The sequence below is a fragment of the Sprattus sprattus genome, assembly GCF_963457725.1.
Source record: "Sprattus sprattus genome assembly, chromosome: 1".
Taxonomy (NCBI): Eukaryota; Metazoa; Chordata; class Actinopteri; order Clupeiformes; family Clupeidae; genus Sprattus; species Sprattus sprattus.
The window spans coordinates 11408087-11423982 of NC_137920.1; positions in this window are offsets into that span (position 1 = coordinate 11408087).

A 15896-nucleotide genomic window follows, 5' to 3' on the forward strand; every position below is an offset into this window, starting at 1 on the left:
CCATGGCTCCTGAAAGTATTAGTAGCTATTCAAACCAAAAATATCTCATTTAACATGCCAGAGGTGAACATCAATCCACTTGACTTGTCAATCCAAGTACAATGTACATAAACCGTTTGTTTTATTAATATTTTATTAATACTATAAAATATAAGTGTATTGTAACTCAAATTAGTTGAATGAAGTTATGTTTGTTAGTGATGCTTTAAAACTAAAAACTAAAAGTACAATTTCATTAACTATGTCATTTTAAATGAAATCCGGGTTTACAGTGTACCTAACCGTGTGTAACCATGTGCAAACCTAAATTCCGACACAAACTTTCACTCCATAGACATCCAAACAAACTACTGTACAAGTAAGCATACATCAAATAGGCTAGCCTAAGAGTTCACACAGCCAACAGAGAAAAGCAACACATTGGCTACATTATTAGGAAAATCATTGTTGCAGCTATATACACCAGCTGGCTCCGAGGCTAGGTCTCCCATGGTAATGTACATACCAACTCAATGCAAAAAAAGTGATTTGCGAAATTTCAGATAAAAAAACACATTTTCCCCAACTGCTACATGCTTATATTCCCCCTCACACACATGCTAAAGTCGCTGACCTCAACACTAAATGCAAAATTAGAAAATGCAAAAATTATAAAAAATACATACATTTCCATCATCGACGGATAGATGACACGATTCCTCTTCCAAGGTCAATCTTGTAGAGAGTCCAGTGTTATATTGGCCCAGCTTGGTAAAATAGTCCGATTAAAAGTGGTTTGCGTACACTTACAGATTTTTTCAGATTCATTGCAGGGACATTGCCTTCAGAAATGAAATCAATCCATTTCACTCTTGTGTTTTCTGAGGCTGGGGTCTGATGTTGGGATTTGTGCTGATCTGTACAACCAAACACAAAGCATCTTGCGTGCCGAATTCGCTTCACACTACTAGTTAGTTTATCAGGGCACATCAAGCTCTTGCAAAAACAAAATGGTTGGCGTTTGCAAATGTAGCATCTATCCTGTTGTCGGGTCGACTGGGGTGGGAGCGGTCCAAGGCCATGTATACAGATTCCCTACATGGCAATGGGGTGGGTGAAATTGTGATAAGCGAAGGTTGTGACTAAAACTTGGCCAGATGATCAGAAGTGCTCACTGAAGCGTCTCGTTTCTGACGTAGAGAAACCATAACAAACCGGCAGGTTTTTTTTGCAGCGTTTAAGTGTTGGTAGACATGCCAGATAACCAAATTAACATGTAGACTGAAAAAGTTAATGTTTCATACAATATCCCTTTTAATAGTACGTGCTGCCTCACAAAGAGGTTCCTATGTTTGGATACTAGGGGTGCAACGGATCATCATTGATCCGTGATCCGTTCGGATCAGCCGTAACCATTCCTGCTAGTTCCAGGTACAGAGCTACTTACCACTCTCTGGGTAAAAGTCTGTAACAGTTCCCTTTTCAATAAGCAAACAGTCCTATGGCTCGTTGTGATTTATTGTCCTCAGCGTACAACATGTAGAACAGTGGGCATGGAAAATAAAAGTAGGCTAGACTTCGGTGACTACTGTAACGATAACTGCTGCCTCTAGTGCTACGTTTGATACTCGCGCTGCCACACAAACCTGTCGCCTAGGTTACCACACAGACGTAACACGTAGCTGACTAGCGATTGCTAACATAAAGAAAAACCTGCAACACAGTGTGGTCATGGCGAGCGGAGGAACAGAAGAACTTGAACGCCCCACATTTAAATCCCCTGTTTGGGAGCATTTTGGCTTCCCTGTCAAATTGAATGCTGAAGGAAAGAGGTTGGTGGATAAAACCGTGACGGTCTGTAGGCACTGTGGCACAAGAAAGCCATACAACAGTGGAAACACATCGAGCATGGCCACGCATTTACAGCGACATCACCCCGGTGTTTCACTGACAGGAGTGAACCCGAAAGCGGCTCAACAACCGCTCATCACCGCAGCATTTAAGCAGCCCCTTCCTCCACAATCAGACCGGGCTAAAGCAATCATGAGGCCATATTCATATTGTGACATAGTGACTGCAAAGAGGTCCACACTCTCCCCAGACAATGTAGACACCCTTGTCTTTTTGAAAAATAATTTAAAATTATAAGCTCATTATGGCATGCCGTTCAGGAAATTAACATTTGAATATATATATACAAAAGTCTGAATATATATACAAAACTCTGAATATATATACAAAAGTCTGAATATATATACAAAACTCTGAATATATATACAAAAGTCTGGATATATATATATACAAAAGTCTGAATATATATACAAAACTCTGAATATATATACAGAAGTCTGAATATATATACAAAAGTCTGAATATATATACAAAACTCTGAATATATATATACAAAAGTCTGAATATATATACAAAAGTCTGAATATATATACAAAACGAAGTCTGAATATATATATACAAAACAAAGTCTGAATATATATACAAAATGAAGTCTGAATATATATACAAAACTCTGAACTCTGAAGCGCTCAATCCGTCTTTGTCCGCCATATTGGATTGAGCGCTTCCTATTAAATCAATGGTACCAAAATGTTTGTGATTACGTATTTTCTGCTTCATGAAATACTGTTTTTCTGTTATATTGTTCAATTTTGACATTGATTTCTCACTAGAAATGCAATAATAACACGTTTATTTTACACAGTTTGACTTCACGAAGGATATTTTTAGAGGCAGGTTCCCCATTGATTTGACTGGGGTCTTGTCAAAACCTTCGTAATTCCTTGTTTTCTGCTTCATGAAATACTGTTTTTCTGTTCATATGGTAGGGTGACCAGACGTGCTCTTTTTCGGACATGTCCTCTTTTTGAGACCTAAAAAATGCGTCCGGCAGGGATTCCCAAATCGTCCGGGATTTTGCCTCGTCGGGTGCTTCACAAAATGTCATGTCTGCGAGTATGTAAGGATAGACAATTTTCTGGAAACACACACGCGACTAATAGCTAATTGAATTATGACAAAGTACCTTATGTTATTTATACCCTTGGAATGGCCAACCTATCTAGGTCATGGTGAGTATTATTTTGTAGAAGGGAAATGGTCAGTAGCAATCTATAACACAATTATATGCTTATCCTACATAAACTATGGAAACTATATAAAAAAAACTATTCAATTCAATGAATAATGTCTTATTTTCATTGGTATATGCAATGAGGATTTCTGGGTAATCATTTTTTGTCCAATGTCAAGTCCCTATTTGATCATGTGACGAGAGGATACGATGTAGGTTATCCCATTTAAACGTAAAAAATGTCCTTCGTTAAGTCAAACGATGCAAAATGAACGTGTTATTATTATTGCATTTTTAGCGAGAAATCAATGTTTAATCAATTTTAGCCATATAACAGAAAAACAGTATTTCATGAAGCAGAAAACAAGGAAGTATGAAGGTTTTGACAAGACCCCAGTCAAGTGAATGGAGAAATTGCCTCTAAAAATATCCTTCGTGAAGTCAAACGGTGTAAAATAAACGTGTTATTATTGCATTTCTAGTGAGAAATCAATGTCAAAATTGAACACTATAACAGAAAAACAGTATTTCATGAAGCAGAAAATACGTAATTATAAACATTTTGGTACCATTGATTTAATAGGAAACGCTCAATCCAATATGGCGGACAAAGACGGATTGAGCGCTTCAGAGTTCAGAGTTTTGTATATATATTCAGACCTCGTTTTGTATATATATTCAGACTTCGTTTTGTATATACAGCCGCGGAAAAAATTAAGAGACCACTTCAAAATTATCAGTTTCTCTGGTTTTACTATTTATTGGTATGTGTTAAAGTAAAATGTACATTTTAGTTTTATTCTATAACCTACTGGCAACATTTCTACCAAATTTCAAATAAAAATATTGTCATTTAGATCATTTATTTGCAGAAAAATGACAATTGGTCAAAATAGCAAAAAAGATGCAGTGTCTTCAGATCTCGAATAATGCAAAGAAAACAAGCTCATATTCATTTTTAAACTACACAATACTAATGCTTTAACTTAGGAAGAGTTCAGAAATCAATATTTGGTGGAATAACCTTGATTTAAAATCACAACTTTCATGTGTCTTGGCATGCTCTCCACCAGTCTTTCACATTGCCGTTGGGTGACTTTATGCTACTCCTGGCGCAAGAATTCAAGCAGCTCGGCTTCTTTTCATGGCTTGTGACCATCCATCTTCCTCTTGATCACATTTCAGAGTTTTTTTTATGGGATTCAGGTCTCGAAATTGGGCTGGCCATGACAGGGTCCTGATCTGGTGATACTCCATCCACACCTTTACTGGCCTGGCTGTGTGGCATGGAGCATTGCCCTGCTGGAAAAAACACTTCTCAGAGTTGGGGAACATTGTCAGAGCAAAAGGAAGCAAGTTTTTCTTCCGGGACAACGTTGTACTTTGCCTGGCTGAGGTTTGTAAAAGACCATAAGGATTGAACCAAAGCGGACTGGAAGGTCTCCTAGTTCGTCTTCTCTGATGAGTCCAATTTTCAGCTTTGCCCAACACATGGTCGTCTGATGGTTAGACGGAGACCTGGAGAGGCCTACAAGCCACAGAGTCTTGCACCTACTGTGAAATTGGACTCATCAGAGAAGACGAACTAGGAGACCCTCCAGTCCGCTTTGGTTCAATCCTTATGGTCTTTTACAAACCTCAGCCGGGCAAAGTACAACGTTGTCCCGGAAGAAAAACTTGCTTCCTTTTGCTCTGACAATGTTCCCCAACTCTGAGAAGTGTTTTTTCCAGCAGGGCAATGCTCCATGCCACACAGCCAGGCCAGTAAAGGTGTGGATGGAGTATCACCAGATCAGGACCCTGTCATGGCCAGCCCAATTTCGAGACCTGAATGCCATAAAAAAAACTCTGAAATGTGATCAAGAGGAAGATGGATGGTCACAAGCCATGAAAAGAAGCCGAGCTGCTTGAATTCTTGCGCCAGGAGTAGCATAAAGTCACCCAACGGCAATGTGAAAGACTGGTGGAGAGCATGCCAAGACACATGAAAGTTGTGATTTTAAATCAAGGTTATTCCATCAAATATTGATTTCTGAACTCTTCCTAAGTTAAAGCATTAGTATTGTGTAGTTTAAAAATGAATATGAGCTTGTTTTCTTTGCATTATTCGAGATCTGAAGACACTGCATCTTTTTTGCTATTTTGACCAATTGTCATTTTTCTGCAAATAAATGATCTAAATGACAATATTTTTATTTGAAATTTGGTAGGAATGTTGCCAGTAGGTTATAGAATAAAACTAAAATGTACATTTTACTTTAACACATACCAATAAATAGTAAAACCAGAGAAACTGATAATTTTGAAGTGGTCTCTTAATTTTTTCCGCGGCTGTATATTCAGAGTTTTGTATATATATTCAGAGTTTTGTATATATATTTAGACTTTTGTATATATATATTCAGACTTTTGTATATATATTCAGACTTTTGTATATATATATATTCAGACTTTTGTATATATATATTCAGACTTTTGTATATATATTCAGACTTTTGTATATATATTCAGACTTTAGTATATATATATCCAGTCTTTTGTATATATATTCAGAGTTTTGTATATATATTCAGACTTTTGTATATATATTCAGACTTTTGTATATATATATTCAAATGTTAATTTCCTGAACGGCATGCCATAGCTCATGTATGCTTTGTTTTCTTTCTTTAATTCTTCTTTGATGATAATGCTCTTGTTTCAAGGAAGATGATGTGCCTTCTTATGTTGCACTTTAATTTGTTATTTATTGATGGTCATTGGTCCATGTTTAAAGGAAGATGATGTGCCTTCTTATGTTGCACTTTAATTAGTTTTTTTATTAATAGTCATTGGTCCATGTTTAAAGGAAGGAGATATGCCTTTTTATATTGCACTTTAAGTTGTTTTTCATTGATTATGTTGAAAAGAAGATGTTAATTGTACACTTTAAGTTGATTTTATATATTTCAATTGAATAATTTAAAAGTGTTAATAAACAAAAAGACAAAACATATTTATTTGTCTTGTCTATTTTTTAATTTTTTTTTGCTGATCCGAAAAATGATCCGATCCGTGACTCTGATCCGAGGAACGATCCGAACCGTGAGTTTTTTTGATCCGTTGTACCCCTATTGGATACCAGGGCAGTTTGTTAGCTCCATAGGTTATGTCGGCCATGCATAATTCAATCAATTTCAGTTGATCAGTTCAAAGTCTCTTACACTAAAATATCCAGCGCCTCAGCATACTGTGTGAAATCAAAGCTTAGTCACAATAAACAGTAGGAATAATAGATTAGAATTCAAAAGTGTTAGTGCAAAGATCCTCTAATTTAGGAGCAGATGATTGGCATTCTTTAATAATGGGAACTTTAAGTAAATGTACCAGTATAGTTGTGTAGGTTATCACTCATATGGGTTAATCCTTAAGGTATTTTACATAAGCCCAATCAAGTAAACATCCCAACACAAATGAAAGGTTGAAAAAACGTAGGCCTAAATGTTCATAATTGTAACTTACCTAGGGTAAAGAGCTTGCTGACGGAAGATTCACACACTACTGCTCTGAAGTCTTTGAAGAATGCTGAGATCAGTGCAAATCCTTAAAGAAAACGAATGAAAATTAAACATTGCTGGTTATAAAACGCATTGTATCTGCTCCTACAAACCAGTCATACATATGCTGGAAAATATCGAAACCTTGTATGCTACCCCAACCTCCATAAACATAAGCTACACACAGCCACAATGGCTCAAGGCTTTGAAGTTTAGGCTAATTGTATTGGTAACTGACAGTAAGGACAAAGTGAAGCTAATGAAACAGGTACCTTTGATAAAAGTATAGGCCTGATTGCAGTTGCATGAATCAGCAATTTCTGATAATGACAACTAGATGTCCTGAAAGCAACATTATGTAAACATTTGGCCTTAAAATGACAGCCTCAAAATAATTTTGTGTTGGTGATTCTTGATTTTGAGTTCTTGTTTTTCTTTACATTTTGGTCATGTGGTGGTGTCATTTGCTTTCTGTCTTTGTTTTGAAATGACATGTGTCTCTAACTTTGTTTGATTTCCTGCCATTTTGTTAGCACACCTGATTCTGTTTGTTGCGATTGGTTCATGGGTATTTAAGCCTCAGTCTCTGCCAAATCGTGCCAGTTTAATACCTGAGGCTTTCCAGCGATTTAGTAAGTCTACTACACTCTGTGGAAACAATTTATCAATGGCCTATGTTCTGAGAGGAATACAAAGGCCTAACCCCGCAAACAGGGAACGTCCCCAGGACGTTAACAGGACATTCGCAAGGTCCCCAATCGTCCCCAATTGGTCCCCGCCACAACGTTCGCTAGAGGACGTTACCAGAAAGTTTTTGACGTTGCTAGCAAGTCTACCTTTGGTCCTTCTGTGACGTTTGCATGAGTCTTAAATCGGACTTTTAGGGAACATTATAATTTGTTCTCTCAGCACACGTCCCCAGGACGTCCTTCAAAAACGTCCCCGTTACCTTTACCTGTGGTCCTCATGCGTGACGTTTGCATGAGCCTTAAAACGGACTTTTAGGGAACCTTATAATTTGGTCTGTCAGCACACGTCCCCAGGACGTCCTTTAAAAACGTCCCCATAACCTTTACCTGCAGGTCCTCTGCACTGTAAAAAAACAACCTAATTTTACAGTTAATAACTCTACATTTTTACAGTGGTTTTCTGTTTTATGAAATTGTATACAAAACTACGTATAATAATGGAGGTTAACTATAAATTAAAAACACGACTGCTATTTTAAGGATAATGCCAATAATGACAAATTACATGGATTTCTATTTTTTTTACAGAAAATAACTGTATTATTTATACATAATTTTTCCATTTTTCTAAAATACATGCAAATGTAAATAAAATTACACTGATAATCTGAAATTAAATATGTAGCTCATTATATTAAGGTTTATGTACATACTAACAATTTATCATGTTTCTATGTAAATTTACAGTGAATTCCTCAAAAATTCAGCAAACCCATTTTCATTAACCTGTTAGAACCTTGATGTTTTTTGGCAAATTCTACCTAAAATTCCATGCCCAAATGTAAAGGCCTACTTTTGAGTCTTAAGTATAGTATGATGGCAAATTTCAATTTGATGTTACAAAAGTGCCCCTCAAGCTATGATAAAATACCTTTAGAGTACCATATATGTTATCTCAAATTTTAGAAAGATGTTGATAACCTTCCCAAAATATAGGCGCCCCCTAATTCTTTTTCCTTTTGCATCTAGATTACTGTGGATTTAAGTGGGAAAATGAATTAAAATGGCCAGTTATGTCATAAAATTGTGTGCCCCCAAGGGTATGCCATCACCTGAACAAATGGAACTGATATCTCATCCCAATCAAAAGTTAGAAGATAAATAATCGGTGATCTCTCCATATACTCTTCCGTGACTTTTGCTGCTTTCTGATTCTACCAGACTCTATTTCAATCTTCTCGTCATCCAACGGTTGAAGCTCTTTCAATGCTGCTGTTACCCCATAAAAACAATCTTTTTGGGGGCTGATTCACTGTTTTATTTTTAGAAGCCATGATGATGTAGAATAAATGTGTTTCGTTGTACAACTGCATTTCGTTATAGAACTGTCTAAAACTTGCGTGGCTAAACGGCAAAACAAATGCACGTGAATTACTGATTACATCCCACCTTCTCTGTTGTGCACTCGGATATCTTTGCATCTCATTGGTCTACAGTCATGATTGACACATGTGTGGACCAGTCAAGGAAAGTATTAGTTTATGTTTTTCACGCACAGACTTAGCAGAGTTTACCATAGCAACCATGGACATATGATAGCAACAAAATAGTCTTGGGTGCGCGCATTGTGTCAGACTGACAGGTCAGTCAACCTATGATATTAGTTACAGGTTCCCGTATCTTGCTGGCTGATTTGGTTATCCTGATAAGATAAGACTCTGTAAAAGGTCGGGATAGCCTTCACGCTTAGAGCAAGATGTTACTCATAAGAGGACTCAGGAGGTTGAAGATGTTAGAAAGATGGGTATTTTTATTAACCCAAATAAGGCACAAAGGCAGTTAAAACACTGACAATACTAAATCAATATAAAAAATACAGTTTTCACTAAGGACAAATGCATGAAGCCACCAACAAATAAGCAATTCACATAAGACCACATGTATAAAAAGGACCATTAACTGGTCAGTGAGAGTCCTTATTAAACACGATCACTCTCACTACGAAACAAAACAAAAGCAAATAAAAGGACCAAGGTAACTAGCCCATCGTGAGAGCTCCAAGGACTTACGTCCTATTAAACTGGCAACTTTCCTGAACAAAGAACAAAGGTAAGTTTAAGTGGCCTTGACAAGCACCTTGAATTGGCTCATACCAATCATTGATTTCAGGTGTGTCAATCAGCAAGGCACCAACACCTGTGGCTCACAGCAGCCATACCTAAACAATCAAACTCCCAATCAACTAGGAAACACAGACTACACATGGTAGCAATTAGGCTTGGTGCCGGCATAGCCGACACATAATAAAGCAGCCAAATCTCATTAAACATAAACTCCATATATCGCGCCATCTTCACAACACAAACTTAGACACTAAACACCGGTTGACAAACGGTATGAAATATGACAATATGATTATTGTTAAACTAAATAAACAGAAAATTTCAGAGACAAGACATTGAATGTGTGCTGATTTTAACTGAACAAAGACATGAACATCAAACATGTAACACACACACACACCAAAACACCTTCACCCAGTCCACAAAAGCAGCAGCCTACAGGCTGCAGTGGTGGGTCACACAGGTGCCCCGTCACAGACTCACTTTGTTCATTCGGTTAAAATCAAGCCACCCCTGAACTAAACACCACTATACATATTTGGGACCCATTCTAACGGCATCGGCAAGCCTGGTCTAGTCACACAAGAGCATTGTCCAAATTCCCTAATGCTGAATGGGCACTAAATCCAACAGACCCACTACAAAATCTTGTGGAAAGACTTCCTATAAGAGAGGCAACTGAGTAGTTTTGGAATGAGATGTGCGTGAAACTCATATATGTGTGATGATCAGGTGTCCCAATACTTTTGACCTGACCTAACCTTGGATCTGGCTGGCCCAGAGCAATGCAGAACAATAAAGACGAGACAAGGGGGAAATTACTTTGCAATGGACTGACTCACTCCATGTAGTTTAATATGAGTCTGAAGTCAAATGTTTTAACTTTTGTGGGTAGAGGCTATTGTGATGTTCCTGCTGAGCTCCGCTCCGGCCACGCCCCCTTCAATCACACAAGCACATACACCTGTTTCACTCTCACTCATGCTCTCAGCTGCATGTCATCAGTATCATTCACCATCCCAGCTGCACTGCATTCAGGTCCCAAATCACATGATCACACACACCTGATTCACTCCTATATATAACCTGCACTCCCCTCACTCCGTGTTTGGTCTCGTCGCTACAAGGGTGAAACCTTTGCCCAAGTCTTCTAGCTCTGTGGCCCACTCTACGTCCCTGGGATTCCGCCTTCCGGCCACCAGCAACTACAACCCCATTGTCAGCTGGCTTCCAGCCCAGCAAGCTCTCTGTCCGTGGGCGTCCAGCCCCGCAAGCTCCCTGTCTGCTGGCTTCCGAGTCAGCCATTTCGGTGCCGGCAGACTTTTAGGACTGCATTATCCAGAGTGCCGTGCATACGGCACCGGGAGTAATGTGACTGTCTTGTCCGGCCTGTAGCCGTGTACCTCTGTTCTTTGCCCTTGCGCACAGTAGCCAGAGTGAGACTCTGTGCGATCTTTAGTTCATGTTCCTAGATCTTTGTGTTAGAACTCTGTCTGTTAACCCTTTCGTTGATTTGTATACTCTGTTTGTGTCCTGTTCCCCGTCTGTACTCCATCAATAAACTCTGCATCACCTGAAACTCTTCAATCACAAACCCTGCAAGTCAATGTTTGAAATAATTGTCTTCCAAAATAAAACCATCATTTTACAATCTTGAGCATGTGTCAGCACTTTATTGAATGTGTTTGATCATAAAAATGTAGGAGCAATCTGGAAAATGACAGTTTCTCTGCTAAATGTGAATTGCCGTCACTTAATTGAAGGTGTTTCATTGTAATAAATGAGGGAAAATCTGTAAAATACCAGTGTTTCTCTGCAAAATTGTTAGGGCTGCCACTTTATTGAAGGTGTTTAATCTTAATTAAAGAAGCCTGACTTAATGAATGGTGTTTGCTCGTTATAAATTAGGAAGAATCTGTAAAATAACAGTATTTTTTGCTGAACTTGTAGTACTGTCACTTTATTGAAAGTGTTCGATATTAATAATAAAAAAATCTGTAAAATAACAGTTTTTCTCTGCTGAACTGTTAGGGCTGCCACTTTATTGAAGATTTTTAATCTTAATTAAAGAAGCCTGACTTAATGAATGGTGTTTGTTCGTAATAAATTAGGAAGAATCTGTAAAATAACAGCATTTTTTGCTAAACTTGTAGTACTGTCACCTTATTGAAAGTGTTCGATATTAATAATAGATACAAAAATCTGTAAAATAACAGTTTTTCTCTGCTGAACTGTTAGGGCTGCCACTTTATTGAAGGTTTTTAATCTTAAATATCGAGGAAAACATTGTAAAATAACAGTGTTTCTCTGCTATACTTTTAGTACCCTAACTTAATAAAAGGTGTTTGCTCGTAATAAATTAGGAAGAATCTGTACAATAACAGTTTTTCTCTGCTAAACTGTTAGGGCTGTAACTTTATTAATGGTGTTTGATTGTATTAATTGAGGAAAAATCTATAAAAAAAACAGTTTTTCTCTGCAAATCCTTAAATGGAAATATCTGTAAATATAGGGTTTTTGCACTTTATTTGAATTAGGATGTTTTACTTTAATTTTGCGGTTTTTGTTTGGCAGCCGTAGCTGCCAGTAATTTACTGTTTTTTTACAGATTTTTTTTTTACAGTGTGCGTGATGTTCGCATGAGCCTTAAAACGGACTTTTAGGGAACGTTCTTATTTGGTCTCTCAGCATACATCCCCAGGACGTCCTTCAAAAACGTCCCTGTTACCTCTACCTGTGGTCCTCTGCGGGACATTCGCATTCGGTCCTTCCAAAATGCCCCCTTGACGTCCTCTGATGGTCCTCTCTGAACCAGAGGTTCCGCTAGAGAAAAATGTTTTTCATTTGCCCGACATTGTAATGATAAGCCGGCCAAATATCTAACCTATTTCTGCTTCTAAATTAGCTTATTGAAGAAAACTGACGGCCTGCGTAGCTTAAATAATAACATAATCAGGTAGTTTAGAATGCAGCATGTTTATTTTCCTAAGTTTACAATGGGAAACAAAAACATTAATGTCTGATGCGCGTCAATAAGTGGCCTTTAATCGCAACCTGCTGTGGCGTTTAAATGAGCGCCGCAACATGGTCATTGCTCTGTTCAATGAGAGCAGAGATTCTTAAATTATTCGACCCTCTTGTGAATCATTTGCATCGCCTTTTCGCAGTGCTAACAGAACATTTTACTGTGTCTATCAATTACCTTGCACCTTAGCCAAGAGAACTTGTCACTCCATAACGACATTAAACGCCCGACATTTCGGCTCTTTCTCTGGTGATGCTGTTCGAACATCTAGGGCTTCAGGTATTCAGTGTTTGGAAAGTTCAGCTCAGTTAATTGTTCATAATTAAAAATTTTGAACTAAGTTCACAGCTCCACTTTGCAATATGCTGCGAGTGCGAGCTATCATTTTTCCAAATCTCTGTCTGCAATAGCCTACCGCTCTCGGCTCCTTTCACGCACGCATAGACAGTATAATAAAATTAAACCCATCCAGACGCAACACTGCAGGTATTACAGGTTCATCCTCGTCAGACGGTTTACCCTCATCAGATGTTTGGCCTCTGAAAAAAAGCTTTTAAGGCTAGTCTGCTTGGCCATGTTGGATCCTTCTCACTCAGTTCGCTCCTCGTTTGAAACCGAGGGTTTGCCCTTTATTTAAAATGCAGCATATGCGTGTTGTTAAATAACTTTCTAACGGCAGATAAGCCTGTTCTTTTAAAACATAATAAGGGTAGTGCACGTTTGCTTTATAGGCCTGAATATTAGGATTGTTGTCAAATCCAGATTGTGTATGCGAGACAGGATTTTTAAGAAATTCCAGTCAGACAATTTGACTGGTGAGCTCTACGTTCTGTTGCAGCATCTTTGAAGGCCTGTGGAAAGCTCAATGTTAAAGCTAGACACTTGATAGACCTTCCTTTGTATGCATTGTATTGGAATCATGCAGACATTACATTTATAGCACAGATCAGTAGAGAAGCATTCATATTTATTTTATTTCATCATTCTTAGTTTGGCTAGTTATTCTGCCTCCCTGCCCGCACGTCCGTGACGTGCCATGGATGTTAATTAAAAAAGGAATCATTAAGGAAAACCCTCAATGCGTAGTGACTGAGATCGCTACAATATGCTTTTCCTCAAACCCTCGGAAAAAAAGACTAAGTTTGTTGGCTGTCTCACACTGTGATAAATATGTTAAAGTGACACAATAGTAATCAGACAGTGTTAGTACAGTAGGTAGCGATTTGGTTTAGTATTAGGAAGGGTTACGGTTCAATTCCCATGTCTGCAATCAAGTTTGTAAGCGTGTGTGTCTATATCATATGAATTGTGTAATATAAATGAACTTGTGTGTGTGTGTGCGCCCTGTAAGCAAAATAAGGCTCTGCGATCTATTATTATTTTACTTTCTTCATTTAGCTCAGCAAAAACGGTCGTGCCTGCTACGTCCGCGGTGCGTCTTTGAATAACGTCCCCAGGACGTCTAAAACACGTTTCCCAGAAGTCACCACAATGCCCTCAGGACGTTCTTGCAACTTCCTGCAGAACGTCCCCAGGACCTATAGAAACATGTTCCCCAGACGTAACCACAATGCCCTCGGGAGGTGCTTGCAACATCCTGCATAACGTCCCCAGGACCTATACACAACGTTTCCCAGTTGTCACCGCAACGTCCTCGGGACGGTCTTGGAACGTCGTGCAAAACGTCCTTGAGTTGTCAAGGGAACCATACACATTTACGTTTTTAGAACGTTCAGAGAGACCATTACAGGACGTCGAGGGGACGCAATTTTGCTTCCAGGGAACTTACTAACTACACTCTGTCTGTCTGTGATCTTGACCTTTGCCTGATTTTTGACCTGACACTGTGTTTTGGATACTTCTGCCTTGGACTCTGTTTGACCTTTGCCTGCATGCCTTTTGACTACGAGACTCATTTTGCCTTTGGATTGTTGCCTGAGAACCCTATTAAAGCTACTCTAATCCTTGAGCTGTGTTGTCTGCTATTGGGTCCATCACTACATTAAGCCTAACAATTTTGGTGCTACATTCAAAATAATGTTGGCGGTGTTTGTGCATATCAGTAAGCATGTATGTATGTATGTATGTATGTATGTATAAATGTAGCTGACATACTGTATATGTGTAAGTGACACTAATTCATGTCCTTTCAAATTTCCATATATGGTCCTCCTTTTTTACGATTGGACAAACACAAAAATCAAAAGTGTTACAAAATTATCAAAACCATACACTCAAAGAGCAAACATCAGCCCAGATTTGTACCACAGAACCAATTACAGTTTTTCTCAATTGTTAACACAAAAAAAGCGAAAATTCGGCACAATTTGCACCTCCTTCACTTCATGTACCAATCACTCGAACCAATTTGGCACTACTTCACACTCCCTTATTTGCACTAGACTCTGACGTTTCTTCTGTACACTCCTCTGGAGGAATATTTGGGTCTGGTTGTCAATTGATAGTTTTCAGTGACGTCACTACAATTGTTACCTGGCGGGCAAAAGGAACAGCGAAACAGCGAGAAACAGTGGAAAACTTCGAGCAGTGCCTACTCAACTACGATTGCCATCAACCACAGACTATACCACTATAGCCAGACAGAAATATTCAGAGGGGAAAACAAATTAGGAACTTGTCATACATTTACTGCAGCTGTCCTGACATTTTTATTTCGTTAACCTCCCCGAAGTCCCTGTCTGAGCTCCAGTGTGGAGATATTTACATCTATCTAATAGGAAATCCGTCCACAGACACATCTCAAAAACTGAAAGCCTACAAAAGCACAGATAGTTATTTAATTTTCAGAAGTGGTTGGGTTCACAACGATGTCGTCCGGAAGGTGAAAACTAAAAACCATTTTCATAATCAGTGCAAAGATGAGTGCCATCTAATAACTAGGTACCAGCTAGCGAGGTACCTGCTGTAAGCTAGCAGCCGTTAGCCTACCCAACGATGTTCTTTATTTTTTGACACAATTCCCTGGTTTAAACGGTCCCTGGTTTAAGTAGGCTACGAAAACCTTGTCTGGCGAATGACAACTTAAATGATCTTCCCATATATTTTCTACTGACATTGTAGTATTACTAGTTGAATGACAAAATACACTAGCCTAGCCTACTTGCTTGCTTAGATACTTAGGTAGATCAGCAGCTGGGTAATCCACTTTGAATCGTTTTGATGCTTTGTTTCTTGTCTTTATTACTTGATTTATTCCCATTTTAGGTAGTTATTCTGATAAATTAGGCGACCAGAACAGGGTGACTGCTTTTATTTCCAGCTCCAAAAGAGTAAGGCTACTTTACTGTGTGTCCGAGAAAAGTTGACGCAGAAGGCGTCTACAATCAGCTGGCAGCACGGCGAAATAATTTTTTTTTTGATCAGCTGGCAGGGGCGGTAGCGGGTTTTAAATGCGATAAAAAACTAAATCTGGGCTTGTCTCCTCGCCGATTTAAACAG